This window comes from Panicum hallii, chromosome 1 (assembly GCF_002211085.1).
Source record: "Panicum hallii strain FIL2 chromosome 1, PHallii_v3.1, whole genome shotgun sequence".
NCBI lineage: Eukaryota > Viridiplantae > Streptophyta > Magnoliopsida > Poales > Poaceae > Panicum > Panicum hallii.
In genome coordinates, this window is record NC_038042.1 from 16,781,668 (window position 1) to 16,787,545 (window position 5,878).

Below are 5,878 nucleotides of genomic sequence, written 5' to 3' on the forward strand. Positions count from 1 at the left end.
ACATAAGAATGATAGTTCAAATCTAAACCCACCTGGTTGCTTATGTAACTAGTTAGTTTGGTTGATACCCGATAAATGACTGCCCAGTACAGGGTATTTAAGTGGTTTGTTGGAATGTAATGTTTTCTATTTGGATTGCAACTTTATCGTGAAATAAAATATGATTCATGCATTTCTAAGCTGCATCCTTTTGTTTACATGTAGACTCGACATTCCTCGCTGACGGTGACTATCAGATACTCCCGAGCCTGAAGTGGATATCTCTGAAACCGCCGGGAACATCACTGAAGAATTAACTGAAGCTCCGAACCCAAGTTCGGAAGAATTTACTAATACCTCTGACCCCAACCCTGCCAGTGAAGGCAAGCCCCGGACATATCCCATTATTTTCTTACATTGCAACCTATGCTTATTTATCTATATTTATGCATTAAGTCTAGGAGTTGTAATGGAACCCTAGATGCATATTTCTAGGAACCAATGTACTGAACATTAGAACCTGAGTCCGACTAGTGCTATGCTAATAGGACTGGTAGAAGTCGAGTGATTTCCTGTCACTCGCGCGATATAGGAATTGATTACCTTCATTCCTGCAATCACTATAAGGATGACGGACGGGGTTATGTGCAGTTTCATGGAAAGAATGGTACCCGTCTGTGTTGATGAATTTGGTTAAGGTCGCAGTGTGTGGTAGTGGCAGTTAAGCGTTTGAAAGTATAGCCACATGCGCGAAATATGGTAAGCGGTAAGCCTAGTAACCAATCGGCCCAGCAAGTGGACTCGTCCCCCACCACTCGACTTTTATTTTATGTTTACACGCACCGACTGTGAGAGTACGTTCTGCAGAGCAGACAGGAATACGGTCATGTAGTCGCGCTACAGACGTATGTCCTGCACATTGGATGTGCGTATAGTCCAGCAGTCGCTTGTGGTGGCTTTGTTCCACGACCCGGAATGAAAGGCAAACGGTTGCTTCGGAACGACCTGTTGGTGTTCCAAGCGTGTGAGTTAGGTTTACCTTGCAAGGGTTAAAATTCGATTCATAATCGTCCGCCTCTCACGAAGATTGAGACTGCTTATCTCTTTTACCACATAGAGTAATAAGAGCAACGTTATGATTATCACAATTGATGTTTGGTTAAAGAATTGTACCATGATTGAAATAGTTATAGGTGCTTACCTAGAATGGTTAAAAGAACTAGAATCTGAAAGCTAAAATATAAATTAAGGACCTACTCTTTATTGCTTTTCAGCAAAAACTAAACCCAGAACTTTTGCAAAGCCTGCATGGTCTAGTTATGGGCTAAGTATACCCAACCCGGGTAAGCCTTGCTGAGTATTAGTATACTCAGCCTTGCTATATACTTTTGTTTCAGGTAATGTCTCTGAAGGACCTGCTTACCTTATGCCTTGGCCTTCTGCGTTGCCTGATGGTTGGTCCGTGGAGTGGGAATCGTCCCCGGCCAACACCGATCCTAATGAGTAATGTCATGCTCGGGCTTAGCATGATGTTGATACTAGCGACGTGTATAGTTATCGTACTTTGAATTCCGCTGCTACAAACTTGAATGTTTTAAATGGTTTGTAATAACTTTTAGCACTCTAGTACTTATGTTACTCTGCAAACTTTTATAATGTAAGTGTCTGTAATATAAAATGTGTTGGTGATTGTATCTCTGGACTCACCTTCGTGTGAGGTAACCTTATTTGATCCTGTGTATCGGTGGTTTATCGGGACGTTACCCGACAGGCCAAGGGATTATACCGTTTGAAGCACGTTGGAGCCCTCGGAAGTGGACTCGCGTACTTGAGCCGGTATAATTCAGGTTGGTTCTGCCACAGCTAGTATCAGAGCTATAAGGTTACTCTGGAGATACATTTTACCTTAAAAATATTTTCAATATAAAGGTTTGACTAACAAATGTTTGGCAAAATTTCGTTGGATTCGTTAAGGATTGTGCTTAGTACGTAAAGCCCTAGGGTAGTGTTTATGTTAATATGGGAATTATAGGTGGCTATAGTATATGTATATAATTCTAACTTCCAGCACTACATTTCTGTTAGACTTAAATTTATGCACAATCCAACTTTAATTTCTGTAACGACATCGTCGATGGTGAGGTAAGAAGGTAAGGATCCTCAGCTAACTGGGGAGTTAGCCTTCCCGTCGGTGATGCGAACCGAACGCTGTTTCTCAAGCAGTGGCCTACTTGAGATGCTGCCAATATATCAACTGAGGCTGATGATATTGGGAGTAAATGGTTAGGTGTAGGGTATGAATAGCATACCCCGCATTTTACGGTATTCTGTGAATACGTTGTTCCAATAACGTATGTTAACGTCGTCTGTACGGCGGTAATCGTACAGATGCTGTTTCTATAGTAAACAGTAATGATTGGGGGACGCTTTCATGAGTGCTGGCATGAAAGGTTCATATATATTGTGATTTTTTGCAGGTACACTAACCACGATTAAATAGGTTAAGACGAATAGGGATATTCGATTAGTTATTATAGGGAGAGACGAATATATTATGCCACCGGAATTAATCGCATAAGTCCAAGTATTCTTGGCAATTGTTTGAATGTGAGGACGCGTAGCACGTGCATGCATATCCCTTGATTTGATTGAATAAGTGATATGGCTTGATGATTCAAGGATCTCTAGAGTGTGTTAGTAATTAGTATAATTTTTGAAATGGTTATGTTTGACAGCCTTAAGGTCAATGCTGTTACCCTTACCGCTTTATTCTCAAGATCTAGAACAATCTTTCGATCTTCAGATTCTGCTGTTATCAGGGTAGGTCATCTTGTTTCCTTTACCCTGTGAGGATAGCTACATTCCAATCAATCTATCAAGCTAACTCACATTTTTCCGCAGTCTTCTCAAGGAGTATGGTTGAAAACTTATAATCTCACCATTTGAATCCTTGTTTCAGATGGCTAAGGCTCCAAGGTTCTTTTGGGATTCCGCAGGACACGCTCATACCAATGCCTTGCATTGGGAGGGTTTTCCTCGACTTTTGTGGGAATCTCTCCAGGTGTTTGGCTACACTGAACCTCCACCTTATGATGGGGTAGAATATGATGAAGAAGATGTTCCTCGTTGCCGGGTGAAAATGACTATTCCTCCGCATCCTACCTTATCTTTGTGGTCACCAATTGAAGTAAATGTGGTTGGTCATCGCCTTGCCGATACTTTTGAAGCAGCAGCTATAGAAGCTATCCATACCTTCTGTGATCAACATCCTGAGGAAGTTGCAGGATATCCTATCGGCTTATTTCCTGCAATGGATTCTCGTGACCCTGAATGGACTTTCAGAGTGACATACTGTGACCATTTATTGGGAACTCTGGCTGGAGAGACTCTACGTACTGCCGTCCGATTCATGAGTGCACAGTACCGCTATCAGACGCTTCAGCAGCACGGTATCTATCGCTTGACCAACATAGCCCAAAGGTATCGTAATCAGGTTGGCTGACAGAATACGCAGATTGAGGCACTCCAAGCTACTATCACTGCCAAGGAAGAAGATATTACTCAGCGTGAAGAAACTATACAGCATCGAGAAGAACAGATTGTTGAGAGTGATGCCCTCATTACTCAGCGTGATACTGTTATTGACTTCCTCCAAGAGCAAGTTCATGAGCTCAATCTTAATCTGGGCCAAGCTATTGACCACATCAACATGCTTCATGAACAACCAGAGCAACCTGCTGCCAATGAACCGGAGGATGATGAAGAAGAAGACCCTGAAGAAGTCGAAGGAGTCTCTGGGATTGACTCTGAACATGGAGATCCTGTTCTTAGTCCTTACCATTCCTCCTCTGGTAGTCAGTCATCCGTGGGCAACCTCGATGACTTCTAGTTTCGTTTGAGTTGATGGCATCCTAGATGTAGAAAGTGTGTTATAGTGTGACATAGGAGTGAGTAGTTGGATGATGTGCGAGCCACTTGTTGTAGAATATGTGGCAAACCTATGTAGGGTTTGGTTTGGAATAATGTGATGTAATATGGAACAAGTTTCAGTTAGACATGTGAATCTGAGTTGCTATTTGGATGGCTAAGTTAATACCTGTGACTTGGATTTATTACCTTGCATTGTTCAACTAAAGCTATATTGGTACTACATGATCTCTGAAATTAGAAGCAAGTATGGGTAAATGCTTATGGATGACTTCTATATTTCAGATGGTTGGCGCTACGCGCGGAACCCCGGAAGGATTCAGATCGGATCAAGCTAGTGGGTCACAACAACCACCTCCGCCGCCACCAAATCTAGCGGAAGTGATGGCCCGTCAGACTGAACTCCTAAACATGTTAGTGCAGGTCCAGCAACATCAGTTCCGTCCTCCTCAACGTGGACGTGAGGAGCATCCCTCGGCTGGTTATCAGGATTTCTTCAGCACCCAACCTCCACTTTTTCATAAGACTGAAGAACCCCTGGATGCAGATGCATGGCTCCGAACCATCGAGTCTAAGTTTGCATTACTCCCGGTTCAGTGCTCCGAAGCAAACAAAACTCTTTTCGCAGCCCAACAGCTTCGTGGTAACGCTCGCATTTGGTGGGACAATTACTATGCAATGCAGCCAGATGGACATGTTGTCAATTGGGAAGAATTTAAGACAGCCTTTAGAGCGCATCATATCCCGGAAGGACTCATTGAGCGGAAGCTCAATGAATTTTTGGCACTGACTCAAGGGAACCGTACCGTACTTCAATATGCACAGGCCTTCAACCATTTGTGTCAGTATGCAGGCTATCATGCTGACACAGACATCAAGAAGAAAGATCGTTTCCGTCGTGGATTGAACACTAAGCTAAAGGAGCGCTTGAATTTGGTCAAGGCTAACAATTTCAATGAGTTGGTCAATATGGCCATTACCCAAGAGGACTGTATCTCGGCACATCGTGCTGAGAAGAAGCAAAAAGTATCTACTGGACCCTCGAATGCACAACCTTCGAGGTATCGATTAGTCCAAAACCCGACTTTCCAAGCTCCGCCCAGGAATGCTCCCACAGGCAGATGGGTAGCTAGACCTCCTCAGCCGCCCCGATTCGACAGGCCACCAGCACCTCAACCTTAGCAGCAGCAACGACCAGTTGGTCCAAGGCTGAACCCTCCGCAGTCTAATCAAGGGAATAACATCAACCGATGTTTTTACTGCGGTAGTCCGGCACATTTTGTTAAAGACTGCCCCAACCCAAGAGGACATTCCCTGGACAGGCTTCCAACTCCAACTCCAAGAATAAAGGCAAGAGACAGGTTATGCAAGTCCGTCAAGGAAGGGTGAATTTCACCACTCTATCGGAACTTCCAGAAGGTGCACCAGTGATGACGGGTACATTCACTCTACACCATCACCCTGCTATTATACTTTTTGATTCTGGTGCAACCCATAGTTTTATCAGTACAAGGTTTGGGACCAAAATAGGTTTGGATTTCTACCCCACCAATGGAACTTATATGATAACAACCCCTGGAGGTAGAATTGCATCAAATAAAATTTGTAGAGATGTACCAATCCAGATGGGTAGCACTTTAATAAGGACAGCCTTAATTGCATTAAATCTAGAAGGGATGGATATTCTTCTAGGTATGGATTGGATGTCCAGACATCGAGTATCTTTAGATATCTTTTCTCGAGTGGTTGAAATAAATTCCCCAGAATATGGACATACCATCCTTCATCTTCCATCACCGGAATATAGTAAATCTTGTGTGTATACTACAGCGGGAATCAAGTTTGAGGATATTCCTGTTGTATGTGAATATCCAGATGTATTTCCAGATGAGTTACCAGGAATGCCCCCAGATAGAGAGGTTGAGTTTGTTATAGAACTACAACCTGGCACCGCCCCTATTTCTAAGAGACC